Here is a 15,449-nt window from a genome sequence, read left to right on the forward strand (position 1 = left end):
GGGGTTGCCCCGATCCAGATCGGGGAAGGGCGAGAGGGAGGAGTGGGAGAGAATGGGGGCGACGTGGGGGTGGGGGTTAGGGTTTCAGGGGGATAAGGTGGAGTGGGAGGATCCGGCCGGGCCAGTGGGCTGGTCTGGCGGCCCATCGGCTTGCTGGGCCGAGGCCTAGATGGCCAGGGGGTTCTCTCCCTCTCTTTTATTTTTTTTGTTTTACCTTTTGTCTTTTCTTTTTATTTATTCTTTTCTGTTTTAGTTTAGTCATACTTTATTTTAGTTTTTATAAAATATGACCATAGCTCCTAAAATAAGGTTTCAGAACATCCCTCTACCATAAAAAGTTTGGCGGTCAATTAAACTAGTTTAACATTTGTTTATTATTTAAAATCATTTGAATAATTGTTTTGCTATGGTTTCATTCACTCTAGAGTATTTAATCATTTCATAAAAGTGTGGTTCCTCCACCATAATTGATTATGATTTAGTTGCTACAATTTTTGAGCATTTTCGATTTGACCATTGGAAACTTTTAATGTTTGACTTTAACTAAAATTTGAATTTGGCTCGGATCTGAACTAACACGAGATTAGCAACAGTAATCGTGGTGACATGGCATCATTTGCAGAGGTTACTGTAGCTTGATTACTCTTGCCTTTTCAAACTTCCATTTCTCTTCAGTGATGAAATGGGTCAACATATGACTTTGTCCAGGGGTCAGATGAAAATCAGGCATTGGGGTGTTTGGATCCTTGTGCCAGAGATCAATATAATCGAGGATTTTCCTTGGATCCAACAGCAGTGGCACAGATGTGCCTTTGGCTCTAGCGGCCTTCACCTGTCTGTCTCTGATGATTTCTGAAAGTTCATCATCAGAAGCTTCATCATCAGAAGGCACATGGAATGCGACCTGTTTCTTCTTTGGACTTGGCCGAGGACCTCATCCAGCTGTTGCTTTGGTCTTCAGCAGAGTCGGGCCAGATGATGACTTTGGTGCAGCTGAGGAACTTGCTGAAACACCAGAGGCAATCGAGAAACCAGCAGTCCTTTGACATGTAGCCAGATGCACATGAGCTGGGGACTTTGATGGAGCAGTAGCAGTGTGAGGAATTTGCCGTGAGGGCACTGCTGAGGAACTTGGCTATGAGGGCGCTGTTGGTGAAGCACTTGGCTTACGAGCAGGCTTTTTTGGCATGGATTTCCTCGGTTTGACCGAGGCCTCAGTAGCAGTAGCAGTGGCAGAATCCTCATTGAATTTCTTCACTGCCTCCTTGGCTTGTCTTGCCAATTTAGCTTGGCGCTTAGCCCATTCTTCAGGAAAGTCCTCACCACGTTTGGTGCTTGTGGGGTTAGCTACTTGGCCAGGTGCCAATGGAGCTCTTGGGCATGGAGGATTGAGGGCGAATTTCTTCATGTACTTTGGAGTCACATATCTGTATTACCTCCATTCCCTTGCCCATCTCCGTTCAATCTTCTGAATGCGCACCTTGCGCTGATTTTTGTTTTCTTTGCCAAATTTTGCTTCATCAGGTGTGCAATAGTCAGCATAAATTTCCTCAGGGATTTCAAACGCAGTCATAACCTCAGGTTTCTTTCCTCCTTTCTGCGGCTTCTTACCGTCTGCCATATTCTTCAGTTGAGGAATTTGAACAATTGAGTTGTCTGAAGAAGTATGTAGTTTTTCCTCGAGGAACGCTGCAAATGAGTTAAGTTGATGAGAACCTAGTGATTCAGCAGCAGACATGAGTACCTGTGAACAGAGTACAGGTGCGAGGAATTCGGAGAGGTCATATGCGTTCTGAGAAGGTTTTTCGAAAAGAACAAGTTTTGAGGAATTTGACCAGATGAACCTTGAGGAATTTCACTAAGCGTTCTTGTCTCAGGTTCCAGAGTTGTATAGATCGAAGATCCACACAATTAGGGAATCTTGAAGAAAATGATTGCTTAGAGAAACATTTCAAGATCATATGATGTGAGTGATGTTCATATGTGTGAAGATTTGAAGAATAAACACCTTTGAAGATTTTCAGGAAAGCTTGAGAATCAAAGCGAGTAATAAAAGTAACTTTTAATTACCTGAAGTGAAGAACACGACGAACTGAGAAGAACAGATGGGAAGTTCGTCAGGTTAGATCTTCCTTGCCCTAACTCGGCGGAGGAAGACAGCTACGGCGGCGGCGGAGTGAAGATTTCCGCGGTCGGCGTGAGTACAACGGCGATGAGGTCGAGGCAGCGAAGCTCTTCCTCACCGGTGACGATGGAGTAGCGGCGGTGCTAGGGTTTGTGGATCGTCGAGTGAGAGAGTAGGGATCGAGCGGAGTAAATGAAGTGAGGAAGGGGAGAGGGGTATTTATAGACACGGTGAAAAACTGTTCACCCGAAGATTTTGGGACGAACGTGCCCCTGCCCTTTCTCCTTCACGCGACATGTGTCACCCACGTACTGTGTAGTGGAGATCGTGTACGATCGTGGGTGAATAGAATAATGCATCATGGGATGCGGAATAGTTTGAGCGGCAAAACCGAAAATTTGGATAAGATTTGTTTTAAAGTTTCATTCGCAATTTCTTCAGCTGACCAGGACACAGTGAAGATTTTGAACGAGTTTCAAATAGAACACATATGAAGAATTTGTGAATAGATTGGGTTGAGTATAGCATAGAGGGGGAAGGGTCCGATCACATTCACTTAGCAGAAAAAGCAGCTTGAATAAATAGCTATAAGTGAATGCTGTAGAGGACATAAACTCATATATATATATATAGCCAATGAAGAAAAACGAAGGAAACAGTGAAGATTTTGCAAAGTTGAAGAATTTGAAAAACTGAAGAATCTCAAAACTGAGGAAAAACTCAAATTGAAGATTTTCAACTTTTTGTGGTGGCGTGACCCACCTTATAAGAATGATGATTTCAGACACCGCGTACAATTGTCGTAGGGCTCTGAGAATCAAATTCTTCATTAATTTCTTCACACTTAGAGTGTTATTCTTCATTGATTGAAGAAACACGTTTCTTCATGTGTTGCACATCTAAGTCATCAATTTTGCATAAGTGTTAGGATGTGTGTGTCCTTTTCAAAGAACATTCGAAGATTCTAAGATATTTAGCTCACACCGCAACTTGCTAAATCTCTTCTCATCCAAGGGCTTAGTGAAGATATCAGCTAGCTGTTCTTCAGTCTTCACGTGCTCGATGGAGATGTCGCCCTTCAACACATGATCACGAAGAAAATGATGACGAATCTGAATGTGCTTTGTCTTCGAGTGCTGAACTGGGTTGTGAGCAATCTTTATGGCACTCTCATTGTCGCAGAGGAGAGGCACATTCTTCACGTTGACGCCATAGTCCTTGAGTGTTTGCTTCATCCAAAGCAGTTGAGCACAGCAAGAGCCAACAGCAATGTATTCAGCTTCCGCAGTAGACAGTGATACGCAGTTCTGTTTCTTCGAGGACCAACAGACCAAAGATCGTCCGAGGAAATGACAAGTGCCAGAAGTTGACTTGCGGTCCACACGATCACCAGCATAGTCAGAGTCAGAATATCCAATGAGATCAAAAGCAGAGCCCTTGGGGTACCATAGTCCTAGTGTTGGTGTGTGAGCTAGATATCGAAGAATATGCTTCACAGCCTTATGGTGTGATTCCTTCGGTGCAGCTTGAAATCGGGCACACATGCAAACACTAAGCATTATATCTGGCCTAGATGCACATAAGTACAATAAAGAACCAATCATGGAGCAGTATACCTTGTGATCGAAGTCAATACCATTTTCACCAGTGCATAGAAGGCCTTTTGTGGGCATAGGAATTTTGACGCCTTTGCAATCTTGCATGCCAAATTTCCTCAGTACATCTTTGAGGTATTTCTCCTGAGATATGAATATGCTATTGCGCTGTTGACGAATTTGAAGACCTAAGAAGAATTTCAACTCTCCCATCATAGACATTTGCTATTCTTCACTCATCATATAGGCAAATTCATCACTATAACGTTGGTCAGTACAGCCAAAGATAATATCATCAACATATATTTGGCACACAAACAGTTCACCATCATAAGATTTAGTAAAGAGAGTAGGGTCGAGTGAACCGGGTGTGAAGCCATTCTTCATGAAGAATTCCTTCAATGTATCATACCACGCCCGAGGGGCTTGCTTGAGGCCATAGAGGGCCTTATTATGTCTGAAGACTTTGTCAGGATTCTTTGGATTTTCAAAACCACAAGGCCATTTTCATCTTGCTTGTTGCGGTAGATCCACTTTGTGCCAATGATATTATGCTTGCGAGGATCTGGACGTTTGACCAGTTCCCAGACATTGTTGAGCTCGAACTGATGTAATTCTTCTTGCATAGCCTGAATCCACTCCGGCTCCAAAAATGCTTCATCTAACTTAGTGGGCTCTGTGATAGAGACAAAAGCATAGTGCACACAAAAGTTAGATAAATGTGAAGCTTTTGAGCGTGTGAGAGGACCTGGCGCTTCAATGTCATCGATGATCTTGTCAACTTGTACTTCTTTTGCAACGCAAGGATAAGCTGGTTGTCGTCGAGGTATTTGATCATTCTCCTCAGCACCATTGTCTTCAGCATTATCTTCAGGTGCATCAGCTCGACGTTCTTCGCGTACTGGAATGAATTCTTCAGCAAATTCTTCAGTAGGAATGACATCCTCAGTTGCCTTGAACTTGATAGAATCCTCAGGTGCTGGTTCATCTAACATAGAAGGTAGGTGCTCTATTGGGTTTCTTGTCAGTGAGGAGTTCATAGGCCGTCTTCTTGAAGAATTTGTGAAGATATACTCTGTTGATGATGTGGCATGCAGTATCAATTGCATCAATCCAAAAATGATGAGGCGTTTTGTATTCATCAAGCATAGTGCGAGCCATCTCAACAAGAGTTCTGTTCTTGCGCTCCACGACGCCATTTTGCTGAGGAGTATAAGGAGCAGATAACTCATGAGTAATACCAAGTTCATCAAGATAGTCATCAAGACCGGAATTCTTGAACTCAGTTCCATTGTCACTTCTGATGTGCTTGATCCTCACACCAAAGTTGGTTGAAGCCCTCGAGGAAAATCGTTTGAAGACTTCCTGCACTCCATGTTTGTAAGTAACAATGTGTACCCATGTATATCGAGAGTAATCATCAACAATGACAAAACCATATAGTGATGCAGCATTAGAGACTACTGAGTAATGATTAGGTCCGAAGAGGTCCATGTGAAGTAATTCGAATGGACGAGTAGTGGTCATGATAGTTTTCGCTGGATGCTTGGCCTTGGTCATTTTTCCAGCTTCACAAGCTCCGCATAAGTGATCCTTGAGGAATTTGACATTCTCAATGCCAATGACATGCTTCTTCTTCGCAAGCGTGTGCAAATTCCTCATGCCTGCGTGACCAAGTCGTCGATGCCATAGCCAGCCTTCTGAAGCTTTTGCAAGTAGACACATGGTTGGTTGTGGTCCTGTAGAGAAATCAACAATATACAAATCTCCTCTCCTAAAGCCTTCGAAGACTTTGGAATTGTCAGATTCCATAATCACAACACAGCGAATACTTGCCAAAGACAACAACCATATCAAGATCACAAAGCATTGAGACTGACATGAGGTTGTATCCTAAGGACTCAACAAGCATGACTTTGTCCATGTGTTTATCCTTAGAGATCGCAACCTTACCAAGACCCAATACCTGACTTTTGCCTTTGTCAGCAAAGATGATATGCTTCAGATGTGACGGTGATAAGGGAGCTTCCATCAAAAGATTCTTGTCACCAGTCATGTGATTTGTACATCCATTATCGAGGACCCATTCAGTGGTTTTGGGTTGATCATCCTGCAGATGAATTAGTGTAACTTACAATCTCATATGCTTCATCAATGAAGAATATGATATCAAGTTCATCAGATGAATTTCATCAAGCATTAAACAGATATAGCAGTAGGAGGACGTGTGAAAGTTTATTTCATCATGATTCGCCTGTGTCCTTTCAGGCAATTTTGTCAGGTCCCCAGCAAAATCTTCAGACATTAAGCCACGTCTGGAGACCTGACCCTGCATAAGAGATTAGTTCTTTTTCTTCACCACCCACATCTGAAGGGGTGGCAAAGAGTTCATCACTCTGCGAGCACCATACGAGAATGGTGGCACAGAAGCCAAACCATTTCGTTTCACATAAGAGGGGTTAGGGTAAGCATATGAATAAGCAGAGAAATTCTTCGAGGACTTATGAACATAATGATTTGAAGAATAATGTGCATATTCGTAGCCCTTAGCTCTACCCTGCGAAACAGAGTTGTTAGCATGATGATAATCATATGAGGACTTTGATCCATTTGAGGAATTTGATCCACGTGAGGAATTTGGTCCATATGAGGACTTGGATCCATATGAAGAATTAGGTCCATATGAAGAGTTTGTTCCGGGGTTCCTATTCTTCACAGGTGGTGTCATGAGGACATTCACCTGAAGACTTTCAACATAACTTTTGGGAGCCCAGATTTTCTTCATAAGGGAACCGTTCCTGCAGTTAGTCCGAACATATCTAGCAAATACTTCACCATTCTGATTTTTGAACAGTTTATAGTTGGAGTCAAATGACTCATCAGAAGAATGAGGAGATTCACATGTAAAGCCAGATAACTTGGATGGATCAACTGGAGGTCCCTTTGCAGCAACCCATGAGGTTTTGGGGTACTGCTCAGGCTTCCAATATGTTCGATCAGCATTAAGTTTCCTCTCAAAGGCAATACCCTCTTTCCTAGGGTTTCTGTTGAGAATCTGCTTTTTGAGCACATCACAAAGAATCTGATGCCCTTTGAGGCTTTTGTACATGCCTGTCATGTACAATTCCTTCAGCCCTGCATCGTCAGTGATACTAGCAATGTCCTCAGATGAGGAATTAGTGATAGCAGAGGCAAGTGAAGAATTTGTAACAGTTGAAGCATTTGAACATTCAGGTGAAGAATTAGCAGATTCACGTTCAATGCACTTTAAGCATGGAGGAACAAATTCTTCCTGAGAAGTGCTGATTTGTTGAGCAAGTAATGAATCGCGCTCCTTCTGAAGATCTTCATAACTCACTCTTAGCTTCTCAAGATCTTGCTTTCTTTGAAGAAATTCATAAGAAAGTTTCTCATGATCAGATAAGAGAGTGTTATGATGACTTTGAAGGTTATCAAACCTAGACTGAAGTCTCTGAAGATTTTCAGTCAGGGCTTTAGTGCGATCCATTTCTTCACCCAACATATCATCACTTTTGTCTAGCATGTTTTGAACCTTTTACAAGGCATGTTGTTGTTTGGTGGCAATGCAAACAAGTTTGGTATAGCTAGGTTCAATATCATCATCAGATTCACATTCACTAAATTCAGATGAGGAACATTCGGTTACCTTGACACCCTTTGCCATGAGACATGATGCAGAAGATGATGATTCTGGTTCGAAAGTCATCGTTTTGAGAGATTCCTTGAAGTCCTCAAACCAAGGATCATGACGGGTTCGATGACCTTCATAGACATCGAAGATTCGGTCCCAGATAAGCTTTGCATTGCAAAGATGCATAATGTGCCTGAATTGATCTCTGGATAGGCAGGAACAGATGATATCCTTCGCCATGAAGTCAAGTCGAGTGTATTTGCGAATATCATCTGCGTTCGCCGAGTTGCATAGATCAGTAAGACCAATCTCAGTGACGGTCCACAGCTCGCTGTCCCTTGCCATGAGGCGCTTCCTCATCATGGCCTTCCACTTGGGATAATCATGACCGTCAAAGATAGGGCATGTCACTTTCTTCATACCTGCGGTCGACATAACTAAAACTCCAGGCGGTTAAACCAAAATCACACAGAATAAGGGAGTACCTTGCTCTGATATCAATTGAAAGTGCGTTATGTCGACTAGAGGGGGGGTGAATAGGCGATTTTTGTGAATTCTTCACTGAGGAATTTGCCGGTGAGGAAATTCCTTAGCGAAGAACTATTAGCAGCGGAATAAGTACTCAGAAGTAAGCATAACAGAATACAAGCATGGTCATCATGATGAAATGAAGACTAGCACAGAGTACAGAAAGCGTAATCATAGGATAACACAAGATGAAGACAAACAGACTGAAGAAATTGAACTGAGGAAATTGAGAAAGTCTTCAGTCAAAGTCTTCAAACACAGATATGAACAAACACTCAACACAGTATTGAGAAATGAAAGTGTTGAGGATATAGAACTAGTAGGTTGATGAAGACAATGATTTGGTAGACCAGTTCCAACTGCTGTCTCAGTTGTACGTCTGGTTGGAGCGGCTGAGTATTTAAACTCGAGGACACACAGTCCCGGACACCCAGTCGCTGAGCACGCAGCTCAGGACACCCAGTCCTCACCGTATTCTCCTTGAACTAAGATCACACAGATCTTGTCCAATCACTCATGGTAAGTCTTCAGGCGACTTCCAAACCTTCACAGACTTGGTCACTCGGTGATCCACAATTCCTCTTAGATGCTCTAGACCTTGATGCCTAACCGTCTGGAAGAAGCACAGTCTTCAAAGGTAACAAGCGTCGGATCCACGCAGGATCAATTTCTTCAGTGATGCTCAATCACTTTGGGTTTGTAGGGGTTTGGTTTTGGGTTTTCCTCACTCGATGATTTTCGCTCAAAGTCCTCGGAGGATGGGTTGCTCTCAAATGACAAGTGTCAAGTTCTCTCGGAGCAGCCAACTAGCTAGTGGTTGTAGGGGGCAGCTATTTATAGCCTAGGGAGCAGCACGACATGATAAGACATAAATGCCCCTCAATGATATGACCGTTAGGTGGATAAGATATTTTAGGACAGCTGGCGCGCAGCACAGCAACGGTCAGAAATTTGACTCTCAAATTCCTCAGGGCTATCATGTTACTCACTGTGTAGGTAATTCGCACTGACGAATTCCTAACTCCTCAGTCAGAACAAATTCATCAGTGACCAGAAGAACTTCGTCTCTGTCACTGAAGAAAGTGACTGAAATTTATGAGATTTCCAAAGGCTTCACTCGAAGGGATTGGTAGGTGTAGGATTTTGAGTTGAGCATCACATGGAAATTTTTCCTTAGTATTTCCTCGACCCCCTTTAACAGTACGGTGTTTCCTATGACTCAAGAAAGAGAAAATGAAACTACGAAAACAAAAGTCTTCACGCTTCATGTTCCACAAATGAATACCAAGTCTTCAAGGTCACACCAATTTCTTCACTTTCAAAGTCTTCAGAAAGTCAAAGTCTTCAGTTGAAGAACTTCATTTTTAGGGGTCGACTTTCTCTGTAAATATCAAACTCCTCATAGACTTATAGACCTGTGTACACTCACAAACGCATTAGTCCCTTAACCTATAAGTCTTCAATACACCAAAATCACTAAGGGGCACTAGATGCACTTACAGCGGAAAGATGGCCAGCGGACTTTCCGCAGCTCGCAAGTGAAGGCAGGGCACCGAACGTAAAGGTAAGTACCGCCGTCACTAGGCGCAGGTTCATCGACGTCTGGGCCATTGCACCTGTCGAATTGACGGCGGGTCTCCCGGTGCCGTTCTATAGTGATGCGTGCATATTCCCTCCGCCGATCCTCCAGAAACCCACTGCCGATCTAGATGAGCTCGTGGATCAAACAAGGCCATTGATGCTTCATCGGACTCGTAGTTCTGTCGCTCTTGTTGCTACCCTTGGGTTTGTTGTCGCGGACGGGACTGCACCATCAGCATGGCCCCTTCAACACGGCCAGCAGTCTGGGCTGTTGTTGTAGTTCGCGGGTATTGCGATGGCTCTGCATGCTGATATTTTTCGGATTTAAGGAAGCCGATCAATTTGTGTACGGTGGCTCTCCATCATCCATTTGATCATCTGCTGGTGGAAATCTCAACAGGAGTTGGGCCCGCGCCATGGCTTGTGAAGCTGTGCTTGGCATAGATGATGAGGCTGATCATGACGTTGCACGACTCCTGGTAGCACCAGCAGGAGCGTCGCTGCATTCTTGTCATCGTGAGTCGGTCGCTAGGGTAGTTGGTCGATGAGTGGGGCACGCATGGGGATTGGCGATCCCGTTCGGTGCTCTGTCTTGCTCACCCTCCTCTGGGCAAGGCGCGTGCCCACTAGCCGCACCTGTTGTAGGCACTGCTGGAGGATCACGGCTTGCGCCGGAGCGAGCATTGTCACTGCGGCTGCGCCCGCTAGTGCAGAGGGGAGGTTGAGACTGAACATTTTCCCCACCCACAGCCTGCGGGTTATAGCCGTCGGGATGTTGATGTCGCCCTCCCCGGCGTCTTCTGCTCTAGCTTCAACCACAAGGGACACAACAATAGCGCCGCCTGCACTGGTCATGTGACCTACGGCACCCACCTCACCTAACGTTGCTGCAGCACCTACGGCGTTAGCGGTTGCATGCGAGGGGGCCTTCAAAGTAGAAGGATGAGTTGTTGCACCGGGCTTCTTCCTTGGGCGCCATAGATGAAGAAGATGATGATGATCGATGCACTATTCACAACCTCAGGTTCGCACAAGCGCCTCCCCCTACTTGGCATGCCAAAGATGTCGTGGTGGAACACGATCACCAATGGGGCCATCGGCCCCTTGTGGTTTGGCAAGGGGGATGATCACGTAGCACAAAGAGCGGAGGCCATGAAACAACACGACGACGATGACATTGGTGGTTTTTACCCAGGTTCGGGCCGCCGTGAGGCGTAAAACCCTACTCCTGCTTTGGTGGATTGGGTGAGGGAACACGACGAGCATGCAGCGCTCAAGCCCAGCAAGGTTGCCTCGAGGAGAGCAGCTATGTGCATACAATTGTGCAAGGGTCCGAATCTGTTGTTAGGTTTCCTTGGACCTCCTTTTATAGCTTAAGGGGTGACCACAGTGGCAAAACAGTCTTTATCCAATGATTAGATAGCTAATAGTGTTATCATACCTAACTCTAGTAGTTAGGACGAAGTGCATTAAATGCACTGCTAGGTGTCATGCTGAGGATGCAGCCCGGCAAGCCTACTGTGCTGCTTAATCATCTTCTACTTATCTGCTTGACACACCTCTAGACGGGTGTCATATGAGGGTAATCCGTCTTCCAAATGGCTTCCACGTGCTTAGTGGAAGCCACTTAATCACTTGGGGGCTCTACACCGCACTAATAACTGATTTGCATTGCGGTGCAGTGGAGTGGTGGCGCCTTGGGGGGGAGATTTTCCCTTGGCGGACCCGGCAAGCCTGCCGGAGAAATCTTGGATTAGTCCTTGGGGCGGCCTCAACCCGACCAGGCTCTCTTGCCCGGCAGGGGAGGCCTTCCCAAGGTAATGCTCTTCTACCTTGTTTCTCTTGGTCTTCTTGATTCGCTCTTTGATATCACTAAGAGTTGCTTCTCTGGCTTGTCCTTGTTTTGGATGTTGGTGTAACTATGCGATGCCGACATGCCTGTGTATAAGTCCGGGCAATAAACATAAATGTTTGTTGTACCGATAGTCATCCAAGTAGGAGATGGCAAATGGACATAGGAACCACATCACACTCCAAGGTGTCTTCGTATGCTCCAATCTTGAAGGAGACTTGAAATGTGCGCTCCACTGGAATGGTGCCGCAGTCGCTAAGCTATTGGACCTCGTAGGGACGAGGATGCTTCATCTTGACCAATTGTAGCTTGGAACATAGCTCTTCACTTGCCAAATTGTGGCAACTTCCTCAATCAATGATGACCTTCACGAAACGACCATTGATGCCTGCCTTGGTGTGGAAGATGTGGCAATGTTGATCTTCATCTTGTTGGTGTTGAAGTGTTTGGAGACAATGAGAGCAGGGCTCGAATCATTGTCACAAAAGACTTGGTCATCTTCATCTTCATTCACGCACTGGTGCATGGCTACATGCTCAAGCACTTCCATTTCTTCCTCACTCATTGAGTCATAGGTGTTGTCGTCATTAGCGATCATGGTGCACCGAGTGGGGCACTCAAAGTTCTTGTGACCTTGGGCTTGACATGTGAAGCAATTGATGGAACTTGACTTGACGGTCTCATCCCGTGGAGTTGTTGATGATGAAGCTCTCGGCTTGAAGTTGCGTGTAGTGGTAGGGTGACTTGACGGTGTCGAAGGTGATGAAGCTTTCTTGTAGCTTGACTTGTCTTCGTTCCTTGTAAAAGGTTTGGTTGAGGTAGAAGGTGGTGCAGTCGTTGAAGCTTGATTTTTTGAACCATATGTCTTGGAAGAGTACTTGGCGTATTTGTAATCATCTTGCATTTTCTACTCTGCCTTGGTGGCTTGGTGCACTAGGTTCATGTATGGTTGGAAATCCACAATCTTCTTGATAGGATGGTTGAGTCCATTCAAGAGTCATACCATTATTTGCTCCTCATCTTCCGTGCCATTTGCTCGAATCATGGCAATCTCCATTTCCTTGTAATACTCTTCAACAGACTTGGTGCCTTGCTTGAGAAGTTGTAATTTCTTGAAGAGGTCGCGGCTATAGTACATGGGTACAAAGCACGCTCGCATGACGTCCTTCATTTGCTTCCATGTTGTGATCGGTGGATCACCTTTTGCTTGTCGACGCTCTATGACTTGCTCCCACCAAATGAGGACATAGTCTTGGAACTCAAGATATGTGATGGCAATTTTGTTCTCTTCATCATAGTTGTCTAAGTGAAAGATCTTGTCAACCTTGAATGCCCATGAAAGGTAGTCTTCATGGTCGGTGTAGCCAGAGAACTTAGGTATGTTGAACTTGAGCTTCTCGTAGCGTTGATCTTCATTGTGTTGTGGTCGATGGTGATGACGCTCTTGGTGTGGTGGAGTGCCTTGAAGCACTTGCTCCTCATGCTCAACTTGATTAGCTTGCCGTTGAGGTTGTCCAATTCTTGCATGGTTCCTCAATTCTTGGCGTTCCTCAAGGTGTATGGCTTCTTGTTGACGCTCGCGACAGAGGGCCTCTTCTTGTAGACGTACTTGGTGGTTGTGCTCATTAATGAATTTTTTTGCTTCGCATAGAGCACGTTGGGCTTCGAGGGCTTGTTCCTCATGACATTGTTGTTCTTGTTATAGGGCATCGCCATCTTGTTGTTCTTGTTGATCTTGGCATACTGGAGCTTGCTCTTGGACCGGAGCATCATTAGCTTGTCGACGTAGTTGTTCATGTTCCCAGAGACAGCGTTGTAAACCATGGCCATGAAATGGGTTTTGTGGAGCTTGATGATCTTCATGGTCTTAGAAACGATGCGGATGATCTCGTGGTGGACTTGCATCAAAAGACGTGTCCGAAGAGTGTCGACTTGAATGGCGTTGTCTTGAGTATGACAAACTTGTCGAAGAGCGGTTGGCCATCATGTCCCTTATGTCTTCCTTGAGAGATTCCATCAACGTGTCGAAGTATCTCTTGTATGATTCTCGGTTTGTTGCCAGTCGGAAGCAAGTATGTCAATGCATTTGCCCAATGCTTCTTGTGCTTGATGCAAAGTTCTTTGTGTGCCGAAAAGGTGACTCTTGGTGATGTAGTTGTTCGGGTGCTCTTCTTGTTCGATGAAGAGTGGGTTGGTAGAAGTAGTTGGACTATCCATCATCTCAAGCAAATATGTGAGTGGAAGAAAGGAAAGAACTAGACCAAATGTACCTTGTCCAATGTTGAAAATGGATCAATGATCAGTCAATAGTGTAACAAGGAAATAGCACAAGTGGTACCAGATCTTGTCGATTCTCACACCTAGAAATTAAAGCTTTTGGACTAGCTTGGTGAGGATGGTGGCACAAAATCTTATGCAATTGTTAGCGAGATTCAATAATGTTGAAAAATTTGCAAAATTCACAAAACCAACAAGTAGACCAAAGCAAGTATGTGACACATGGAAACACACACACGAATAGATAAATGGAGTCATGCAACCAAGGAATGAGCTCAAAATTTGGAATACATGGAAAATGCTCGTGTTGCACAACACTAAAGAGACACTAGCATGATTGCTCAACAGGCAGATACAAGATGTGTTCACAACCTTCAAAGCAAAATGAAACGACTTCTATCCCAAGTATGCTATATGTTTGATGTTCTGGTGATATGATCCAAGATGATCGAGTATGACAATCTTATGTGTAATGTAGTATGATGCTATGGCTCTTTCTTAAAAGCTTTTTTCTTATCTCTTCTTTTTCTTAAAATCTTTTAATCTCTTTCTTTGGCCACTTATGTAAAACTTCACGAACCAAGATAGAAATTGTGTATATGTGATGACAACCTTATGACACAAGAGATGATATGATGATACCAAGAGGTGGATACCAAAATGATATGGTATGTATGCAATGGAGATGATGATCACTAATGGGCACAAGTAACATTGCCGGCAATACTCCTCGATAGGAAAGTAACGCAAAATGGGCTATTGGTTATCAATGCAATGGCAAGGAGGAATGTACGAGAGTGTTGTCGAGGTTACCTCCCTTGCTTATGGTTGATGGTGTCAAAGGTGATGTGATCGTTGTTGATGTCAAATACGTAGTAGGATGACGTGATTGAGTGGTCGATGGCGTGGTGCATGGTCTCCAGTGCATTGGTAAAGATGTCGATGCACCTTGGTCGAGGTTGGTGAACTTACGGAAGCAATTGATGATGCGCAGACTTTCTGTCTGGGCCAGAAGTTTCGGAGGAGACAGAAGGTCCAGGGGCCAGAAGTTCTGGGGATGGTCAGCAGGTCCATGCGGGGCCGGAAGTTCTAGGGGTCGCGAGAATATATGAATAAGGAAATCTCAGATCGGGAATTGGGGTGATTGTTTTTGGAGAAAAACCCAAACCGAAAGGGGAAAAGAAATTTTTAGGTGTAGGAAGGGTGGGGAAACTAGATCTGCGTGCTACACACGAAATCCACAAATCAAATCCAACAAATCAAAAAAAATTGGGAGGGCTATTTTTGTGGGGATTTTCAATATTGGGACAAAAGAGAGAAAAATTAGGCCAGAAAACGAATGGAGGGACTGCAAAAACGTGATCAACATGGCTCATGATACCAAGATGATGTAGGGTGAAACCTCTTGGCCGGTCTTTCACTTTTGGAGGGGGGATTCCCGAAGAATATGAAGAACACATGAGAGGAAAACATGAGAGGAATGAGAGGACACACTCAAATCAATGAGAAACAGTTACACATGTGCTAGATCCAAGAACACAAAGGGAGATACATGGTCCAAATCCAACACGAGACGATACAAATACTAACTAGTTCTTCCCAATACGTGAGGAGATGGGGTCTTGAATCCATTAGGGGATCTTCCCATGATGGGGGTCTTGAATCCACTTGGGGAATCTTCTCCGAGGAGGCCTTGGTATCCAATGGAATAGGGGTACAAGTGGATGAGCAAAGCTCTATCTCCAAAATGAGCTATCACAATGCTAACCCCAGAACATTGGGGAAGAAGGAGTATATTAATCTAGGGGGCAAAAGGGTACATGGGCTTTGGCCCGACTG

Source organism: Triticum aestivum, chromosome 1B (genome assembly GCF_018294505.1).
Source record: "Triticum aestivum cultivar Chinese Spring chromosome 1B, IWGSC CS RefSeq v2.1, whole genome shotgun sequence".
NCBI classification, from domain to species: Eukaryota; Viridiplantae; Streptophyta; class Magnoliopsida; order Poales; family Poaceae; genus Triticum; species Triticum aestivum.